The 22,097-nt window shown below is 45.8% G+C and overlaps 1 protein-coding gene and 1 non-coding gene across 2 annotated transcripts in view; one reads left to right on the top strand and one right to left on the bottom strand.

The window, feature by feature from the left end:
• The window catches only part of St6galnac3 (ST6 N-acetylgalactosaminide alpha-2,6-sialyltransferase 3), a 499,975-nt gene that overhangs the window by 8,731 nt on the left and 469,147 nt on the right, over nt 1-22,097 (top strand). The window lies entirely within an intron of this gene.
• Nucleotides 6,606-6,737, bottom strand: LOC114609949. Its single transcript, XR_003709610.1, has one exon. It is a non-coding gene; the product is annotated as a small nucleolar RNA SNORA17 (small nucleolar RNA).

The raw sequence follows: 22,097 nt of genomic DNA, 5'->3' as shown, positions 1-22,097 counted from the left end.
TCTCCCCTCTCCCCTCTTCTCCCCTCTCCCCTCTTCTCCCCTCTCCTCTCTTCTCTCCTACCCATCTCTTTCCCTTTTCTCTGCACCCTACTTCTTCTCTCAGACAACCACAAGACACCTTGGTGAACCAGTAAGTTTTATTGGGGTTACTCACAGGAATATGGGTAAGTGCTTACATTCTTTCACAGTGTAGCGTCAAGGTAGTGATGCTCCTGCCTCAGTCTCTTAGTGCTGAGATTACAAGCCATGCCTAGCACCACCTATATGTTTCCTAAGATCCATGCTAAAAAAAATCCACAAATATAGAATTTATGCAGTGTATTTTATTTAACCTAAACTATCAAAACTGACTTCATTTTAACATATGATCAGTATACAGTTATTAATGAAATATTATGTTGCTTTTGCATATTTCAAATTCAGTATTTTTCAATTATAGTATGCCTCAGTTCAGCAGCTAAATTTTCCTTAGATATTTTTGACCTGTATTTAATGGTTTAAAGAAGTAGATTTCGTTTGCTTTCCAATAACTTAATGAAGCCCCTCATTTTCGATTATGAATTGATTAAAATGAAATGGAATAAACAGTGCAGTTTCTTAGTTATACCTGTCAGGGTTCAAAGCCCAACAACCACACGTGGTTACTGACTACCCCTTTGGTCAACACAGTGCCCGTCAGGAGAGAGGTTGCAGTGCTCAGACAAGGAGCATAGTGCAAGGGACTATGAAAAGATGCCCCTCAGATAGGAACCAAGGTCGTAGCACACGTGCTGGTCAGATTCTTAGAAAGGAAAGGAAGGCGGAGTATAAGCAAGCCCTGAGTGCCTGACCCGGGGACACTTGTGAACCTTTGAGCGGCCCTTGAAATCTCATCTGGGTTTCTCCATGAACTGATCCAAATCTTTCCCAGATGCTGTGCAGCTGTGAATTCTCCCCAGGGTCTGCTGCTCTGTGGGATGTGCGAGCTAGCCGTTTGGTCTTGGTATGGTGGTGTGAGTTCCTGAGGGCTTTGAGGTCAGGGGCAGAATTTTGATTTGTTTCATTGTTCCAGGAGGCTGTTGCACATACAGGAACAATTTGGATCTGCAGGATAAACCCTGACTTCTTTGGGAGTTCCTCTGTGCATTCATATGCACATACATTCAACTCTGTCTCAGAGATCCGTGTACTGTGGTGTGCAGAGCACGTTTGTTCACGTGCCTGTAGCTGCCGCATGTCCACCTTTGCAGCATTATCCTGCCCTGCATCGGCTTCTTCTCTCAGGTCACAGAATGTTCACATTTTTCCAAGAGTGACCATGTAGCAGGGACAGTACGTGCCATTTGCTGAATCCCATCTCGTGTCTGTGCCAGGCAGCCCTTCAGATCCTTCCAGACGTTTATCTTACAGAAAACTGTCAGAGTGGGTGGCGTTTGCTTTCATTGCATACATGGGAGACTCTGGTTCACAGAGCTTAATGTGAACTAGTGTGAGCCTACTAGGCCAGGGCATGTAGCTCTTGAGATCCTCTCAGAATGACTTCTGCATTAATAAGTAGCTTTAAAAAAAATCAGGAGAGCAATAAGGTTTCATGACACCAAAAATTATGTGATGTTCCCATTTGGTGTCCTGAACTGGTTGTATTAGCACATTACTACATTCTGTCTGTCCCATCTACAACATGTCTGTCTGTCTCATTCACTGCATGTCAGTGGCAGAGTTCAGTAGAGACAGGAGATAGTATCATTCACAACACCAAGGATGCTGTGGATCTGATTACAGATAAACTTTGCCAGTTCAGTTCTGAGTTGCCCTCACTTCTTTTTGCACTGTGAACCAACCCAAGGGCTTTGTGCTTCTCCCTCATTAGATCAGCCCTTTCAAGGTAAATGTCAACTGAGATTCCCTGCACAGGAGCCAAGCACTGCAAAGGGAGGGGGACTGAAGCTTAGCAAGAAAGTGACTCTTCATTCTCATGTACGGGGCTGGAGCTCACAGCCAAAGCACAGGTCCTGAGTGAGGTCTGCAGACCACAGTGCTTTCCAGCAGAACTATCAGGACTCCACAAAGGGCTTAGGACTCTAAAAGTGGCCAAGACCATCCCAGAATTCCTCATTCTTTTTTTCTGTGTGGTAGAGCCTGAGAACTTGGAGTTCTGTTGTCCATTGCTAGGGAGCCCTGGGGGAACTGATATTGTCCAACTCAGGTGAGCCCTGGGTATACTTACGTTGTCAATATCTGATTAGCCCACTTTGGGGATACCGATGATGCCCATCTCTGGTGAGTTCTGTGGAGTTCAATGTTGCCGTCTCTGGGCTGTGCTTTGGGAAGTCTTGCCACACTGCATCCAGCCCAAGAAGTTGTTGCTAATGTAAAATAGCGCGGAGCAGAGATTTGAATCCACAAATCCTCAAAAGGAAGTTGTTGTAATTTACATCTGTTTAGTAATTTAAGTCCAAAGTGTTCTAAATACCTTGGCCGTGGCCAAGCGCTGTGGCCTTGTGTGATATCTCCCCTGCTGAGCTGTCTGCTGCTGGGGAGCACAGGCCACATGAATGTTGAAAAGCCCATGTATTCTCTTGTGTCCAGCACGTGGGACTGGGGTAGAAATCCACCCTTCTCTGGTGCCTTTCCTCATCCTTTCCAGGAAAACCAGTCTATGGTGACTCTAAATCATAGGATTTTCTTTCAGCACGGTATATGTCAACTCCCTTCCTGTCCTGTGTCCTCATTACTCCATAGTGAAGGATGCCAGCTCTGTTGCTGGAGTTTGCTGTCGTAATTAGGACCTAGTCGGTCTCATATTAAAAAAAAAATCATTACCTAGGGATTAGGAAAAGGAAAAGGCGAAGACTGGAGGAAGATGGTAGCTTTGAACGTTCCAAGTCAGTCATTTGCAGCCTCATTTGAGATTTTAATAAGTGACAGAAAGCCTTGGGAGCCGCTGGTCTGGTCTCTCAGGCTTCCTTTGGTATGGAGCAAGACACGGCTTGCTATACTTTTCTGTCGGCTTTCTCCTGCCTCCCGGGCATTGTGTTTCACGGCTCATTTTGTTCACGAGCGTCCGTGTACCTCTGGCTTCTGTGCCCCTCTCAATCCAGGTGTTGCACGTATCATTAGCTCAAGGTTGAAAGGAACGTTGTTCAGTGCTGGAGTAGGGACCGTCTCACGACTCTATTAAGAGGGAGATAAGACAGCCTTTCAGAGGCCAAGGGTGTTGGCTAGGAAATGCAGGGCTTTGGCCAGGAATGGTTGATTGGCCTTGTGTGCATGACACTGCCAGATGCCACCTCTCTTCTCACAGCTGTTCCCTGCAGGAGGCTGACTTGGCTTTTTCCTTGCTGCCCTTCTTAGCCCCGTGCTCCCTTGAGGTGGGTGTTCCTGAGGCATCACCAGTAGACTTCTTTCCCTTCTAGCTCTCTCACCTGTGCTTGGACCACCTCTCTGTGGACCACGTTCCTGTGGTTTATGTGGCTTTCTTGTGGGTTCTTTGGCTGGTTTGATGCCTGTTCAATCCCGCCAGGCTGGTTAACCTCCTCAGCAGCCTGGTTGCTGGCCTGATCTGATCTAAGATTTCTATATGTGAAGTCCTGCATTTTGGTGACTTACAGTTTGCCTTTTTCTCTTCCAGTTTTGACCAAGGGGACCAAAACTGTTATTAAAAGAAACAGCCTTTACTTTGTATGCTAACAAAAAAAAGTTAATTTAAAAAGGAAATAGCATGCAAAGGTCACCCCTTTAGGTTTCTCTATTAAGAGCTGACAGTTGAGATTCATGGTATTTTATTCCATGTGTGCTTTAATACACACATACATGATATTAAAAGGGTACATGCATGACTTTCTCCCACATGGACGAGGAGAGTGGAGGAGTAGAGGAGAGAGCAGCAGCAAGCTCTGTTTTGAGGGAGCATGCTGTCTGGGGGACGTCGTTCTCCTTGGCACACCCACTGAATGCTTGCATGGTGTTGGGCTTGAATATCTGTGCTCCTGTAGAAACTTTAGGTAGTCACGGTGGTGAATTCCATGTGGATGAAGACATTGAGGCGAGGAGTGGTCAGCTCTGCCAAGGCATTTTACCAGTAAAATAGGAGCTACGTTTTGAATCCAAATTAGGAGAGAATTCTTGCAAAGTGGGGATGAGAGCACACCTGACATCTCAGCTCTCAGGAGACTGAGGCAGGAGAATTGCCATAAGTTTGAGGCAGCCTGGGTTGCTCAGTGAGTTCTAGGATAATCTGTGCTACACAACAAGACTTTGTTTAAAGAAAGGAAGGAAGGAAGGAAGGAAAAGAAAAGCAAGAAGACAGTTTTAAGGCTATAGGGACAAACCTATTTGTAATTTCCTATAATAAAAAGATAACATTAACAATAAAGTAGCATCAGCAGACACTTTCTGACCACTCAGTATAGGGTGGTTGTCACATGTAAGATATGCATATCATGGATTCTAATGTTCAACTATCAGAAAAAGACTGTTTCTCATAGCTATTTTATATGTGCAGAGACAAAGTCTTAGAGAATACTTGCCTTCTTTGCTCTATCTAAGCACTTTGCCAGGTGAGTGAGAACCTTGAAAGACACTGTTTTTAAAGGCATTACTGTGTACAGCATGTATTATTAGGAATTATTTTTAGTTCTTGGAATTGTTATTCAGCAACAATAACAATATTGTTACATTTTTACTGGTATTGGATGTCTATTTTACCGAGAAGGAAACAGAAACACAGTGGGTAAGGTCACAGTGGTGAGACTATAATACAGTTGTCTGGCTCTAGGGTCTGAGTGTAACACATGTACACATATGCTCTCTCTCTCTCTCTCTCTCTCTCTCTCTCTCTCTCTGTATGTCTGTGTGTGTGTCTGTGTCTCTGTCTCCCTCTTTGTCTGTTTGTCTCTCTCATTCTTCCACTCTGAAGATTTACCTTCTAGAGTTACCATCAGCTCAAGCTGCTTCAGAGAAACTGTGGGCGTGTCAGACACTGTTTATTTTGCTTTTAAGGGAGGAAAGGATTTATTTGGGATATGCTTCTGTAGCACTGTTCATCAGCAAAGGAAGTCAAGGCAGGAGCTCAAACAGGGCAGGACTCTGGCTACTTTCTAGCTTGGTTCTCATGGCTTGCTCAGTTTTCCTTCCTTCCTTCCTTCCTTCCTTCCTTCCTTCCTTCCTTCCTTCCTTTCTCTTTTTCTTCTTTTCTCCTTCTCATCCTCCTCCTTCTCTTCCTCTTCTTCTCCTTCCCTTCCTCCTCTTCTTCTCCTTCTTCCTTTCTTTCTCCTTTTTGAAGCCTTTTATTGGGTCCCTACGAATTTCACATCATACACTCCAATCTCACTCATGTCCATCTCCCCTCATACCTATCCTCCAACCCTGCGATCTCTCTCGCCAACAGAGAAAAAAAATCTCAGGTGGAAGCTGTAGTGTGTCCCCGTGTGATCCATAGTATACCCTTAAGTCCATACTTTGCTTGCAGTGACTCATTAGTCTGGTATGAGGCCTCTGGCTTCTTCTACTCTATCAATACTGGAACCTCACTGGGATTCTTCTTAGATATCCTATTGGTATCCTGTGTCATAGAGACCCTGCTCTGTAAGACCAACCCACCTCATGCACTCCAACAGTTTATAGATGGGACAGATGTTGGGATGGGCTAATTCAAAGCCCTGGATCTGGGCCTGAGAGGTGTCTGAGCTGGTCAGCCAGCTAGCTCTCCTGCTCTCCTGCTCTTGGGCCTGCTCACCAGCAGTCCTTGCAACCAAGGCCAGCTTTATCTTGCTGCCCAGGTGAGGTGCAGGACCCACTCTCCCGAGTGTTGCAGTAGGTGAGGAACAGGGCCAACTCTACCACTCTCATGACCCAGTGGCCAGCTCTCTTGCCTGACATATATGGCAAGGATGAGGGAGGGGAGGAGGGCATCTTTCTCTCCTCCATACTATTGCCCAGAAGACAGGAGGCAGGGCCAGCTCTCCCACATTCACACCCTGGGTTGGGCACATCTCTCCCTCACCACGTCACCACACAGCATACAAGTTGTGGGCTAGCTCTCCCACTCTTAGGCCCTCAGGGCTGCCTTATCCACTCCTGGGACCAGGGTCAGCTCTACTGTGCAGCTGAGATACAGGGCCCAATCTCTTGAATGCTATAGCAGATGAGGGGCAGGGCCAGCTCTCCTGCTCTCACGACCCCAGGACCAGGTCTCCATCCTGCCACAGGTGATGAGAGCTAAGGAGGGGGAGGATATTTCTCCCTGTTCCTCAGCAGTGCACAAGAACCAGCTCTCTCATACTGCTGGACCCAAATGTGGCCCCTGGTGGCACACAGGCCAGGACCCCACCATGGTCCCAGGTGATATCACCTGCTACTTTCACCTGCTGCTCACAACCCTCGACTCTCCAGTTCTGCCTCTCTTCACTGTGCCCACATCCTTCTGTTTTTCTTTCTCTTCCATTTCTCCACCACTCACATGCTCCTCTTTGTGGTGCCCAGAGTCGCTCAGTATCTGGTGCCATCTCAGGAATGCTATGCCCTGCTTGTGCATTATGGTGCAGGACTGGAGTCATCTCAGGCATGGTCTACCCCCTGCCCTCCCCCACCCTCTGATGCCAGACTGGTGGTTGTCTCAAGCTCATTTTTTTAGGCTTCTAATCCTTCAGAAGTCCATAGGTCAGAACACTGAGCATGGACATGGCTTCTCTTTTCTCTGCCACCTACTGACATCCAAGTGACACAGCAGCCAAGCCTTCAGCACTTCTAGGGGCAGGCGTAGCTTGATTTTTAACTTTAGACAAGCTGAATTTACATCCTTGAAAGATTTCAAAGTTGTTCCCAGTCAGATCACACTTGTGAAGGCTCAGGTCAAGCTGCACCTGCTGTACTTAATTTCCTCAAGAAGATGGTATTTGAGCTTGAGCCTGGTCATTCTGACTGGGTGTCCAGGTGAGGTTTTCCCTGTTATCCCCTGTGAGTGCCATAGAATAGCTAGAGAGACATTTCAAGATTGGGTCATGGCAGTCTCTGTTAAAACCCTTTGGTGGCTATCTGTTCCACTCTGCAAATAATCGGAATTCTTCCCCCACATTGCATAGGGTTTGTGAGCTCCTCTTTTACTCCCGGATTACACAGATTCATGACTCCTTCCTTACTCTGTAGACCGTCACCCCCCCCCCCCCCCCGCTTGTCTCCTTTGGTCGTCAGTTCCTTGCTGTGTAAAGTCTCCTTCAGATGCTCTTCCCTGTCTGTCCTATTTTGCCCCATGTTCTTCTGGAAGCCCTTTCTTCCCATCTTTTAAGGCCAGCATGGAGATGTCATCTGATCATGCTGATGAAATACATGTCTTCCAGACACTCCGGTCTAGGAATGCCCTCAGCATTTTCTTAACTTATGGACACACGCGTATTTATTTCTGTACTTCTTAGCCTAAAGGCAGAAAGGTCAGAATCATAGTACTGAATCTAGCACCTGGAGAAATGGGTCTGCAGACACAGGAATGATGGAAAGGATGGATTTCAGGCAGGAAGAATAGTGTTTTTGAAGATACAGAGGGGTTGAAGGAACAGGACATTTTGGGGGACATGGTGAATGTGGTTGTCTGACACTGAGCTGGTGTGGAGAGCTGGAAGAGATGAAATATTTGGTGCCGAATCCCGTTCTCGTGTTCTATGGACTGTAGACTCTAGCCACGGGGAGCCAGTAACGTGCAATAGATGGTTAAACCAAGGCAGTGTTGGACCAGAGAGAAGCCTCTTCTCTCACCGTCTCCTCTAGCTCTCCGTCTGGGGGTGAGCCAGGGTCTTCACATTTGGGAGTGACTTTTCACAACTGTGATTTCACCATAGCAGAGACACCAGCAGGTCTCAAAGAGCACCATTGAAATTAAATTTCACAACAACGGAATTAAAATATGTCAGAGACAGAAGTGTGCTTGCGTGTGCAGAGCATGGAGTTGTGTGTTAGAGCCAGTGAGTTGGGCCTGAGCACGTGTACAAGCACGGTCCCAGCTCTGAAGTACATGGAGGAGCTTCTGCTCACTGCAGGGAATCTTCACATTCGCCTGATCCCAAGTCAGTTGGACCAGCCTCTGGGGACTCGAGACTCTCAGCTGTTTGGTAGCTCTAACTCTCTGTTAAGGTGACCGTGCTGCTTTAAAGGAGGATACTAGGCGACTGTCTTGGAGCCCTGCCTGGAAGGACAACATTATTGCCCTTGAAGTAGCTAGTATTTATTATCTACCTACTTTATGGCAGGTGTATTAGGGTTCTCTAGAGAAGCAAAATCAATAGATGTAGACTGGATATATAATGCCAAGGGGATTGTTTGTCTTTATGTTGACTTACATGACATTGGCCAGGGAGGCTGAGGATGCAGTAGCTCTTCAGCCCACCAGGCCACATGCCTCCGCAAGGCTGAAGCTCAGGAGGATTCCGGGAGAGCATCTGGTCTTCTGTCAACACTGCATAGCTGAAGAATAGGGGGTTCTGATGTCAGGGAAAGATGGTAGCAACAAGACAGACACACCAACAAGAAGGCAGGCTGGTGGGCAGGCAGGCAGATAGTTGGCTCTGATTTTCCCTGGGACCTACTAACACCAGAGCTGGTTCAGGAAGGTGCTAATCACTCTGGGGAGGGGTTTCCTCCTTTACCTAATCCTTCTGGGAAATAACCTCACAAACTGCCCAGAGGTGTGCCTCTTAGTTGCAGGAGGTGAGCTAAAATGGAGGTGAGATATCACAGCCTCTCTCTGAGGAAAACATATTCCCACTCTACAGTCAGTAGCCAGTGTCCAGGAAGCTCAGTCATTCTCTCCAGAGAGTGAAGAGACAGAATCATCCTCAGGTCTCTCTGACTCAAAAGGACTTTCTTTAACCATTTGCTCTTCGTGTTGTTGTGAGGTATCGACCAGAGAAGGTGACTTGGACCAGATTCAAGCCAGTAGCATGTCTTTATTAGCCAACTGGTGGCCACACTGGGTGTTCAGTGGTTGGAAGCCTTTCTCGGGGTGAACTGTTAAGCAGAAAATCACATCTTGGGTTGACAAACTTCAGTCAGTTAGCCAGAGTGGAATTTACAGAAACCAAAAAGCATGATTGGAACATTTAGGGATTTCCAAGATTTGATAGGTTATATCCCTTTGACAGATGTTGCTGCCCATATGCTGGGTTCCAGGGCCTGAATGGTCCTTCTATCATGGGGTCAGTTGTGCTGAAGTCTGGGGGCCTGTTATAGCCTCTGTAGGGAGGAGAATGACATGGGCAGTTGAGATGAGCTAATGTTGATAGACAGGGAAGAAACTTGAGATAATTTGGGTCGGAGTAAGCTGAGTGTTAACAACATGGAGGAATGGTTTGAACGCTGATGTGATGTGAAGGCTTCCAGTGCATGGTCCTTAGTTTGTTTAGTTTATAGTGCTTGGCTGAGCTCGGCCTACGGGACGGCTCAGCACTGAGGACTTGAACAGGCTCTTGGAGGATACATGAGCATTGTCAGGTAGAGTTGTCGGGATGGCCTTGCTGGGTTTGCAAACTGTTCTCCTCCCCACCCTGTGTCGCTACTCAGCACAGGGCCAGAAGAACCTTTAAAAGATGCAGATAAAAGTCTCTGATTCCCACTCCTAACTGGTCAGTGGCTCTCTCCCTTGGGGTGAATGGCAGACTTTTTATCATAACTCGACTGCCCTGCATGACCCCCGTTTTCCTCTCTATGCCCTTAAAAGAACCGGGTTTCACATTCCCTCTGAGCCAGCTACTCTGGGTTCTTTCAAGTTATGGACTTAAAACATGTCATTTGTATAAAATTAGAGTAAGTCTCAGTGGCTGTTTAGTCTGGTTTCCAGGGCTGATGGGAGGGTAGGTGGTTTAAAGAGTTTGAACTTGACCTCATGGGTAGTAGAACACCTTTGAGCCACCTTAAGCGTAAGACTGGATGAATATGTGCAGTTAGCCTTGGGGACAGATGACCGAGTCTTACTATTGTTTTATAGCTTTGGGGCATTTTTGATCACATTGCTCTTTTGTATTCAGAAGTCAACTGTGGCAGTGTTAGTGATTTCCAGGCAGATTTCCAGCAGAAAGATGTCAATGAGTCCATGGCCCTGGCACCCCTTACCGGTGCTGTGCAGCCTGACTACACACACACACACACACACACACACACAGAGAGAGAGAGAGAGAGAGAGAGAGAGAGAGAGAGAGGGAGGCAGGCACACACGCAAGTACACACACACATACACACACAAACACACACATACACACACACAACCACACACACACATATACAAACACAAGCACACACACATATACAAACACACATACACACACGCACATACACATATAAGCACACACACCTACACACAGATATACATAAACACACACACATACACACATATACATACACATACATAAACACACACATAAACAAACATACTCACATACACACACACACACGCACACATATACATACACACACTTCTGATCTTTCATTTTCCTCCAGGATGAAAGAAATTGAGTGTCTTGTAAATGTGCTAGCCTTTGCCACAGTTCCCTGAGGTTTGCTCTGGTGACACTCTAACATAATCAAACCATGAATGGCCTTGGTTGAGTTGTCTGTCTTTTCATCTGCTCTCCTGCAGTAGTGATGCCCAGCACTCCGTAGGGTCAGAGGGCCATATGGGAGTTTGTGCTGCTGCTGATGGAAGGCTTGTTTCTCTAGGTAACCATTACCTAGGCTGGTGACAGTTGGGTGTCCCCTCTCCCTGATTCATGCCTGAGGCTACCAACTTGCACGGACAATGAAAGGAAAACAGTTTTCTCTGTAGGGAAGCAGAAAGAGTTGTTAATATCTGTTGAGGACAACTCATTTTCTGTTTTCTGGGAGGAGGCAGACCTGAACCACAATCTTCTGGCTGAAAACAGTTCTTATGAATCTGGCAAACCTCACAGGGAAAAGAAAACGCCCTGGCTTCAGGTCGTTACGCTTCCCATCTTCTCTGCTGCTCGTTGCATTTGTCTTGTTGCTTTAGGGGTTAGGAATTAGTTCCTGAAGGCTGTTCTGACGACTCGGAATATTGATGTGGAAACACAGTGTATAATTAGCTTCAGTCTCTAATTGGCCACCAGGCCCTTTGCTCCTTGAAGCTGTTTATTTACTTTATATGTATTTCAAAGAGAAGGGCATGAGCATTGAAATACCCAGTGACCAAACACAGATGACCCTTTCTGTGACCAACTGCCATCTATCCAGTTGGGGTGGGACATTACTGATGACCCAGAAAGGCTCTTGTTGTTCTTCTCCAAGTCTTCACCTTTCTTATACCTGAAGGAAACCACTGCCATATACACCCTAACTAGAGACAAGCAAGACCTCTGGTCACCAACAGTCCTTACCGGAATGGTGGGTCTGTGACACTTGATGGCACCAAATTAACAGGTGACAACCCCCAGCTCCACCTTTGTCTCTTGTTGATGCACATTCCCTAGAATCCAGTGAGAGCTTCCCAGAGAGTAGGCTCCCAGCCCCAGCCTCTCTGTCCGGTGTCCCTTCATCTCCTCTTCCTCCTAATCCCTCGACAGTCCACACTCCATATCCCCTTTCTCCGTTCCTTCCTTTGGGTTGAGACTCTGTTGTTGCAATGGATGTTGCTTTAGTCCTTTACTCTGTAAACTCAGTTTTACTTTCTTTGTTATTATTTTGGTGCTTATAGAAGAAAGTGGTGATGGTGGGCATTTTGACCTAGGTCTTGGAACATGATAGCATTTTTCTCCCTTGGGTCATGGGTCATTATCTGCTTGGAATGTTTTCCAGATGCTGCAAGCAGTTGCCTTTCTCAAACAGGATACATTGTAATTTATTCTTATGCCCAGCCTTTCCTTTGTTCTGCATTTCTTCTGTAGTTGATCTATCTGGGAGGACTTTCTGTTCTGCCTACAGAGCACTCCTTGGCATGACTCTTGTTAGAAGTCTGCTGGCTGTGTGTCCTTTTGCTTCTTGTTTGTCTGAAATGCTTTATGTCCCTGTCATCCCTATGTTTTCCCTGAACATGGGATTTGAGGTTATTATTAAGTACACTTTCAGGGTACTGTGCTTTCTTCTGGGTTTTCTAATTTCAGTTGGTAAGTCAGCTAACACACACACACACACACACACACACACACACACACACACACACACACGTTCCTTGGGACTGTGTTCCAGAATTTCTCTTTGTTGTTTTAGCAGTTGTATTATAATGTGCTATATGAAGTCTTTTTTTTTTAATAGATCCTGCTTTGGGATCTGGGCTGTGTGTCTCAATGCCTCAGTCTGAGGTTTGATGGCTTTCTTTGACTTTGGAAAGTCCTGAGCTATTAAATTGTCAAATGCTGCTTTGCCTGTTCACAGTCCTACTTTCTTTGGTCTGTAATTACATGTGTGTCAAGCCTTCTCACTGCACTTTACCTAGTCTACTCTACCATTCTTTTGTCTTCTTGTGTTTCCTTTATTTTTCTCCTGGTTTCCCATTCCTGCCTCTACTATGTCTGTTCTGTTACAGTTAAAAATGTTTATTAAGTTGCTTGTTTCAGTTAGCAGGGTTTAAGTCTGAAGCTGGCATTTGGCTGTGTTTGAGTTCCTCATTCATGTTTCATAGGAACGATGTCACCATGACAAAGAGTGCATGACTTCAACTGCAGAAACATGCCTTCTCATGGTTGTGGAGGGTGCGTGGAGGAGTGTTAGCTGCCATGCCCCTTCTGGAGGCTTAAGGGGAATACCCCACTCTTTATCTTGCCCAGCTTCTGGTGGTTACATGACCAAAATGATGGCATGATATGGATTAAGGCCCAGCAAGGCCAAGGTACCCTGTCTCCTCATTGCCTTTTCTTCCACACATCTGCCTCAAGACATCTCTCTTACTATTTGTTTTAGATTTTATTTTACTTCTATTTATGCATGCCAATGTCCTTATGTGTTTGTGTTCACAGGTGTCTCTAGCATTGTATCCCCTGGAGCTGGAGTTATAGATGGTTGTGAGCCACCCAGTGTGGATACTGGGAGCCACGCTTGGGTTCTCTGTAAGAGTAGGAAGCATTCTTAACCACTGAGCCATATCTCTAGCACCCGCCTCTTACAAGAATACAGGTGTGTGTGTGTCTCTCTGTCTCTGTCTCTCTCTCTCTCAAACACACACACACACACACACACACACACACACACACACAGAGGAATTATACGTTACACACTGTGTGCTCTTTTGCCACATAGGTCATGAGTCTTTGACATTATAGGTAATGGATTCCAAACACAAGACCACGACCAGACTTTTTTGTCATGATTCCTCCTGCTAAAACATCCTGTGTTCGGTTTCTAACCCTGTCATTTTATCTTCCTATAGATAGAAGACTCTGAACAGAATTCCCATGTCTGATGTTTCCTGTGTCTGAGGCCTGTGTGCTTGTTCCCGCCTGTTCTCTCTGGCATTTGCTCACGTGTTCTCCTCTCTTCACATGCTTGCTGATGCTCTAGCCCAGCAGTTCCTCAGCCTTCCCTTTGATGCATCGCAACCCTTTAACACAGTTCCTCATGTTGTGATGGCCCCCAACCGTAACATTATTTTCATTGCTACTTCATACTACCGTATGACACATATGATAACACAGATATGGCACAGTGTACATATCTGTGGTTTTTTAGATGGTCCTAGGTGATCCCTGCGAAAGAGTCATTCAACATTTCAATGAGTTGTGACCCACAGACCAAGAACCGCTGCATATCCACACGCCATTGTCCAAATATAATCTGAGGTAGAGTTGACGTTCTTCACTGTCAGAGCTCTGCGTCGTCTTCAAGTGCTACTTCGTTTGTTGCACAGTCACATATGGCTGCTACTTCTGTATCAAGGTACCTTAGCCACTGGGTTTCCTGAGCTGCTATTGAGAGAATGTGAATTTTCAGAATCAGTTCAGCCTCTCAGAGCTTGGAAGAAGTCTCATCATAATGCATCCCAGTGCAGGTGGGGAGCATGACCCCAAGTAGATTGCTTTGCTGTCTAGCAGGCTTAGGCAGAGCCCAGCTCAAGGCTGTCCACACCCGTCAGCCTTCCTCCTCCCTAGCTGACCTGCTTACCCAGTTTCCCCTTCTGCTCTGATAGCACTCATTCCATTACCAGAGCTCTGATATAATACGGCATTAAGACATGAGGAGGCGAGCTTTATTGGCCATTAGTACATGCCCGGAGTGAGAGGCACAGCCTTTGACCACTCCAGGCATGTATTAATGGGCCATAAAAGACATGCTGGATTGCTGGTGCCATTATCATCTGTTACTACATTCCTAAAATTATTGTACAAATACTACCTCAAATTATTTTTCTTTTGTTCTTTCTTTTTTTTTTTTAAAGCTCAAAAGATTAGCTTTCTTTTATGGGAGGCAATTCTTCACATGCCTTAGAAAATTCAGTCCTCAGGCTAGGGGACTTAGCAGGAGAGTGCTTTGGAGTTCATAGTGCTTTTTTGTGAAAAGTCTGCTCCACAGCTTGCTGGCCCTGGATGTGGTATCAGGCCAGTTTCTAAACCAGAGGACCAGCCCCCTCTGCATTCAGATACAGCAGCGGTACATCCACAGGTACAGGGGGCTTGAGAGAAGCTTCAGCAGTGACAGGCACAGACTGTTTCTGTGAGGAGCTGGGTTTGGTTCCCAGCATCACACAGGATTGTCCAAATGCCTGCACGTGCAGTTCCAGAGGACTCAGTACCCTCTTCTAGACTCCGTGGGCCCCTCTTACCACATGATTATCTGTGCACACATCCCCATGGGTAAACACATGATTAAAAATGAAAATACATCTCTGAGAATTAATATACACAAAACGCCTAGATCTGAACATACCAGACTGTCAGTAAAACCATATTATATTTGTTATAATAATAGAGATGACAATGAAACCAAATAGGAAGGTTTTTTTAAATTAATCTATAGATTTGTAAGATGGAAAAAATGTTGTGTTGTTGCTATTGGCAGATCATTCTTTGTGGATTTGGTTGGTGTCAGAGAGACTGACAAGAACACGCTCAGAAGTCTGTGACATTATCTTGAAGTTACATGACCTTGGTGGTCTTTGCTCCCTTCCCAGTTTGTACTTCCTAGACTTTGACTTTGAGTTTAGTGCCTCAAGCCCCTGCAGCCCCATCAGTGTCTCCCATGGCCTAGTGAAGCCGACTTCTGCAAGAGCTGATGTGGTCATGACAGCCGGTGGGGTAAGATGGGGAAACAGCCATAAAATACATTATTTTCTTCTCCAAGTAAGCGTATGGAAAACCCCATAACTCAAGTGGAAGGAATGTTAAGTTTTGCAGAAGGAGCAGATTTATTGCTACACTAAGCAGGGGACCGAGTCAGTGCTGTCCATGAACATGCTGAAGTGGATAAACAGGACAGTGGCGCTTCCTAAGTGTCTGTGTTCCCAGGCTTACAGCTGTTGTTTTGGGAAATGTGTGTGGAAGAATTCACTCTAAAATGCAAGTGGGCATGACCTTCCCTCTCCCCAGGATGTACACATCCTCAGAAGCTGGAGTCCCTGCTGTCCTCCCAAGAACTTAGCTACTCTTCTCTCCTTCAGTGACAAACTGTCATACACTGTCCAGTTGTTAGTTTTTGGAAAACAGCAGCAGCAGCAGCAACAACAACAAAACAACAACAACAACAACAATAGCAACAACAACAAAACACACAGGCTTCCTTCAGGCTCTTCCTGAATTGGGATGGCTTCAGGGGTCAGGAAGGGAATTTTTTTGATGGCCTGCAGCAGAAGCAAACATGTCTTAAGTCTGAATGAATGCTGTCAGCTTCCTGTCTAACTTCTTTCCTGACTAACCACCAGGAATAATGGGGCTGCTGCTAGTTCAGAGCTCGGCAGGCACACTGTGGTCAGACCCAGGCTTGCTTCTGCCAGAGCGGTCAGTCACCAGTCAGGTCTCTCCCCAGGCTCATGTTTACCCTCACCTCCCTGAGGCATGGGATGTCTCCAAAGCATAAGAAACTTGCTCCATTCATAAGGTGTGGACTGGACTGCCTAGAGAGCCCTGTCCAGTGCTAACCACTGTCTGCTCTCTGGAGAGTCCAGTCCAGTGTTCCCAACCACTGTCCACTCTCTGGAGAGCCCTGTCCAATGCTAACCACTGTCAACTCTCTGGAGAGCCATGGCTCATGTCTGCTGTCTAGATACCATGGTTGCTTTTTTTTTCCCTTGGAAAATTCTTGCTTTTGGTTATCTTTGTTATTCTTTAATTAAAAATCTAATTGGTTTTGTGTGAGGGTGTTTGTGTGCTTCTTGGGGTCAGAGGACAACTTGTGGGAGTCAGCTCTCTCCTGCCACCATGCCAGTCTCAGGAAACAAACTCGGGCCCTCAGGCTCTGTGGCAAGTGTCTCTACCTCTTGAGTCACCTCGCTAGCTTTTTCTTGTTCTTGTTCATATACAGTGGTCAGCATAAAATACATGACATAGGCTTACATGGAGCTGGTAGGGATTCACGGGCCCTTTGAAGCCCCACGGAGGCCAACCAGGTGGGACCCTAGCTCTGTGCTGTCAAGTTTGTGGGGGTTCACAGACCTTCTGAAGCCCCTCTGAGGTCCACCAGCTGTGATTGTAGTTCTGGGATGTAACCCCTTTCTGGGTTGATTACATCCTGACGTATATCAAGCTTTGCCATTATAATTGAAGGTAGGAACTGAACTTGTGCTCCGACAGCTGAGCTCAGCCAGGGTTGGCCCTCGGATTCCTGACGCCTTATAAGACAGATAACAGAGAGGCAAGTGACTCTGTGGGGTTTCTCAAGATAAAAAAAAAATGTCTTCCTTCGTGCTGATGGTTTCCTGATGCTTGGTGGGAAGGGGAAAGGGGAGGGTCTAAAATGCTTTATGACAAATTTAAATACCTCGATTGAAGCAAACTAGAATGAAGGGAAGGAATCCCTCAGTGATGGAGAAGCTCGGTCCATTAGATACTTACACAAGCCCCTGCCATCTTGGGAAAGGCAATACAAGCACAGTGGGTTGTGCGTGCATGAGTGTGTATGTATGTGCACATATGTGTATGAATATATATGTGTATGGTATGTATGTTTGTGTGTATATGTATGTTGTGTGAGTACAGGTATATGTGTATAGTGTATATGTGCACATATGTGTGTGTGCATATATATATATGGTATGTATATGTGTGAGCATGAGTGTGTTTGTACATACATGTATATATATATGTGGGGATGGTATATGCATGTATATGTGCTACATGAATGTATATATGTTCATGAGTATATATGTATGTGCATATATATGTATGTGTATACACATATATATGGTGTGTATATATGTATTGTGTATGTGTGAGTGTATTTATGTATATATTGTGTATAGATGGTGCATGTGTGTGTGTGTGTTTGTGTCTCTGTGTGTGTATGTGTGTGCATGTATGTGTGTGTGTTTGAAGACAATGAAAATTTTGCAACCTAAATCCAAGAGCCTTCCCTGTGGAACACCTTGCTTGAAGCAGCAGCTAATCAGAAAGCTGCCAGGCCAGGCCTCTGCTTTCATATTACTTAATTAGATGAGTTATAGCTTCCCTGACAGATCTGGTGCAGCCTTTGTGTTCCTGGGAGGAAGGGTGTATAAATTGTGGTCCCAAAGAGCAGTGCACCCTGGCCTCACTTCCTAGCTCTGGCTTCCTTCACTATAAAGGAGTTGCTGATTGCCGAAGAGTAGGTCCTTCTGGTGTGTGCTGACTGTCCTTCTAGTCACAGTGAGAAGGAGGAGCCCCCTGCTCCCTCCCTGTGCTCAGGAGTAACTGGAGCCCTCAAGTAGAAGGGCATCATGTTTCCTTGAAGAAAACCAAAGCCTGCAGTAAACTGAGCTGAGAAGGGCTAGGACCTCACTGCTGGTTGTAAAGAGCTACGGCAGAAGCGGCTGAAGGGATTCGCTGTCTCCAGAGCTACTGTACATTATTACTCTAGAAAGTAAGGAGGATAGAGCATATACAGAACTTATAGGTCATTTCTGAATATAGAGAGATAGCCGTGTTCTGTCTTCCCCGAACCTCGAATGTCTCCTGTCCATTTGGCTGTATGTCCTTACCCATCCTGTCTTATTTTGAGGTGGTTCATGGGAGAGTCAGCTTCCTCTGATCTGATGGGTCAGTTTTCAGGCCAATCAGGGAGAGACTGAGGCCAGCCTGACCTTGCTTGCTCCCTGCACCCTTTCTTAGGGTACTGTACAGAGCCTGGGCTTTCAGGCATATTTCGAGAGGGGCCACCTCTTCTGAATCATGCAGGAGCTGCTGGAGAAAGTGAAGCAGCAGCTACTGTGTGAGTTGAGTTGGGCATCTAGAATGTGGAGGGGAGGGATGGCGAGTTGATCTTTCCAGCATAGGTTTAAGAAGGGATCATGTTGATTGCACTTCTACTGTTTCCCCTGCTAACAAATTATTAAGGTAAATTTTCACTAGGGGAATGGACAGTAACTGAGCATGTCCTACATTGCATGTTTATTTTGAAAATTCTGAGGAAGTCCAGGCAGTGAGCCGAGAACGTTCATGCACGCTTAATTTGTTCCCCTGCCTGTTGGAACCTCGCTGGGCTGACCACGCCCAGCTCTTTGTTTTATTTCTACTTTCCAGGAGCTTAATCTAATTCTTTTTCATTTTCTCCATCTCTCTTTCATATGCTTCGTGTCCCTCTGCTCCCTGGAATGGTGCTCTCAGAAAAGAGATCACTCATTCTGTCTTATGCACCTTAGTATGAAGGACACTGTGAAACTTAGCTGTTGATTCTCGCTGGGGCGTTTATCACTGTCTGTGGAAGAGAAGACCCAGCCTTCTTTGCATGGAGGTGGAAACCAGCACTCATGCGTACTTCAGCATGTAGCCCTGCTGGGCTGCTTGTCTTGGCATCACTGTGAATCTGAGCACAGAGCAGTGCGTGCAGAAGCATCATATACACTGCCGTCCTGGGACAGATGGGGACCTTCAGGATTCAGCTTGCTACTTACTCATGCTCTCTGACTTTGGGGGCACCAGCTCACTGGGCTTTTTAAAACGAGAAGGCTGTGTTATATGCTCTTTAGTTGCTCTGTACAATTGAGAGTCCAAGGGTCAAGTTGAGCCCTATGGGAACAGGCTGTGTAGACAGAAGACAGATACCTACCAGTAGGTGGCCTATCGATAGCCTTAGATAACCAAGGCTGCCTCAGGAGGGTCTTTAAAAGCCTAGCATACTGAGAATTAAAAATTAAAGGCTGTATACATTTAGAGTGGATGATAGATCTTTCCCACTGGAGAGAATATCCCATCTGGAGCTATATCATGATGAGAAATGTTAGGCTGAAAGTTTGTGTGGGTGGACCCAAGCCACTGGAGCAGGTGGACGATCTTCTTACCTATGAGGAGTAAAGATGCCTTGTTCAACTCTAGGAAGGTGTGAAGAGAAGATGCCAGTGTTCTTAGGCCTGGCCAGCCAGTCCTCAGACCAATAGAGAGCGTCACTCTCCAAGGGACACTGACCGAGTGTAGGGAAATGATGAAACACCGCTCAGGGTTCTAAGCGGGCCAGGGAGGCGACCCTAGACCAATGGTTCTCAACTTGTGGGATAGGACCTCTTGGTGGCGGTTGGAACAGCCTTGTCACAGGGTCACCTAAGACCATCTGTATATCAGACATTTACACTATGATTCATAACTAACAAAAGTAAAGTTGTGAAGTAGCATTGGAAATAATTTCATGGTTGGGAGTCTGCACAACACTAGGAACTATTAAAGGATCACAGCGTTAGGAAGGTTGACAACCACTGTCCTAGGCTGTGCTGTCTCTGAGGTTTTCAGATGATAGTATGCTTCACCACCTGGATTTTTGACTTAGCGTTTATTAGTAAGTCTAAATTTTACTCACACTTGGTTTTTGAGTGAATTGTGTGTGTCTGTGTGTGTATCTGTGTGTGTATGTGTGTGTCTCTCTGTGTGTGTATATGTAAATGGAAAAGCACTGACATTCTAGGTCTAGATTATTCAGGGAGTAGTAAACTTGGATTGCAAACTTGAACGGTCTTGTTGGACGAGGTGAGCATAGCCTCACCTCAAACACTGCTTGTGCCTCAGTGACTTACACTTCTGTTGAATACGGGGCTTGGGGGGATCTTGCCAGTCTCATTACATCTTCAGGGCCAGGCCATGTAGAGATTCCAGATGACACTATTAGCAGGCCTTATTTGCTAACCAGAACTCTGTAATAAAGCAAAAATAATGAGCTATTTCCAAGATACTTGGAGAAAATGAGTGTCCTGGACTGTGACCTGGATGGTTTTGATTCTGACCTGAAATGATGCGGTGACTTCATAGAGTGTCCCCCTTTGGCCAGGGGTTATCTGACTGCAGTTCCTGCCTTTCATCTGTGGTCACTTGTAATTCAGTGACAGCTCTCTTGATCACCATTGTTTTGGTGATTTCTGAGGGACATTCTGAGACAAGAACCTCCCTTGTTTGTGAATGTTAGCTTTGGAAATGACAAGAAAGCCTCTGTTGAAAAACAGTATACACTTGTCTAACTTGAGGTGGGTGGAATATAAAAATATTGCTCTGAAGAAGTAGGAAGTGTGAGCACTAACATTCGTTAGAGTGGGAGGTCCCACCGTGGCTTCCGTGGCTTCTATGGCTTCCGTGGCATTGAGTTCTGTACTTCTATACTGTGACAGTTACATTAGTTAGAGTGAGAGGTCCCACCATGGCTTCCGTAGCTTCTGTGACTTCTGTGGCATTGGGTTCTGTACTTCTATACTGTGGTAGTTACATTAGAGTGAGAGGTCCCACCATGGCTTCTGTGGCTTTACTGTGTTCCATACTTTTATACTGTGACAGTTACACAGATTGAAAGTTATTGCTTCTGTGATCTGTTATCAGTTTCTTTCCCAGAATGGGGATGGCAGGTCCTTCACCAGGCCCAGGGGGTGTGGTCTGGGAAGACTTTATTCCTTCTCTCTCATTTTAGATCCTACATGAATACAAAGCAGACGTTTTACTAAAATGAAGAGCACATGATTAAGGACCTTATTACTTTCATGAGCTTATACTTGTACAGCTGATGAAGAAGCCTTTAGGGGACAAAGACAGGGTCAGACAAACTAGGGAGTGCCTGTGGTGAGTGGGCTTCTGCCTTTAGGTCTGCTAGGACTGATGGAAGAGACTCGGGGGGCCAGGCTATGCAGAGACAGAGGCCCAGACACGCCTCTGGGAGCCAGTAGTGGACAGGGTGTCTGTCTTGTCATTGAAAATAATGGCCCTGGTTGTATTTTGTCCTCTGTTCTTTAAAATTGGACTTTGTTTTTGTCAGGAAAACAATAAATGTGACCACAGAGATAGGATTGCTTGTTCGGATGTGCTCCTGCTCCTGGGGTGCCAGTTGGAGTGGGTGTAGAGGTGGAGGTGAGGGGGGGCTCTTGCAGCCTTGGCTTAATTCACTATCTTTTTGCTGGTGCTGCTTTTCTGAATTAATTAAAAGTCTCAGCTGGTTATGGTGGCACACGCCTTTGGTGCCAGCACTTGGAAAGCAGGGGCAGGGGCAGGGGCAGGGGCAGGCAGATTTATGAAACATGTTAACCCCGTCTATAGAACATCTTACAGGATAGCCAGGGCTATGTAGAGAAACCTTGTCTCAACAAACAAACAAACAAACAAACAAACAAGTGGTGTGTGTGTGTAATAAGGATGTGTATGCATGGGTATGTGGGGGTGTGTGTTATAAGCATGTGTATGCATATGTGTTATAAGAATGTATATGCATGTGTGTTATAAACATGTACATGTGTGTTATGTATGGATGTGTGTGTAGTAAGCATGTGTATGTGTATGTATAAGAATGTATATGCACGTGTGTGTTATAAACATGTACATGTGTGTTATAAGCATGTGTATGCATGTGTGTGGGATTATAAGCATACATATGCATGTGTACATGTGTGTATGTGATAACTGTGTGTAAGCATGGGTGTGTTTGCCTGTGTACATGTGTGGAAACAAAGGTCAACTTTGGGGGCTCCTCTAATATTACTTGACACCTTTTAAATAAATTCTCTCTCTCTCTCTCTCTCTCTCTCTCTCTCTCTCTCTCTCTCT

Source organism: Grammomys surdaster, unplaced genomic scaffold (assembly GCF_004785775.1).
Source record: "Grammomys surdaster isolate TR1022 unplaced genomic scaffold, NIH_TR_1.0 125996, whole genome shotgun sequence".
NCBI lineage: Eukaryota > Metazoa > Chordata > Mammalia > Rodentia > Muridae > Grammomys > Grammomys surdaster.
The sequence above is the reverse complement of the archived record's forward strand: the minus strand, read 5'-3'. Positions and strand labels throughout refer to the sequence as shown.